We start from the raw sequence: 252 nt of genomic DNA on the forward strand, positions 1-252 counted from the left end.
ATTATGTAAAAAATTATTTTAAAATAAATAATTTTTTTATTATAACTTTAATTAACATTACTTATATTATTTTCAATCTAATCTCTTCGTCTTTATATTTATGATATTGATAACATAATATTCGATAAAAATAATATTTTAATAAGTAAATAATTTTATAATATCTGCGAAATAATGAACTTATTATGAAAAGAGAAGGAGAGAGTAACGACGGTCCAGAAAGAGGGGAAATTTCCTGCTGGTTTCCTCTTT

This window comes from Cicer arietinum, chromosome 6, assembly GCF_000331145.2.
Source record: "Cicer arietinum cultivar CDC Frontier isolate Library 1 chromosome 6, Cicar.CDCFrontier_v2.0, whole genome shotgun sequence".
In the NCBI taxonomy this organism is placed as follows: Eukaryota; Viridiplantae; Streptophyta; class Magnoliopsida; order Fabales; family Fabaceae; genus Cicer; species Cicer arietinum.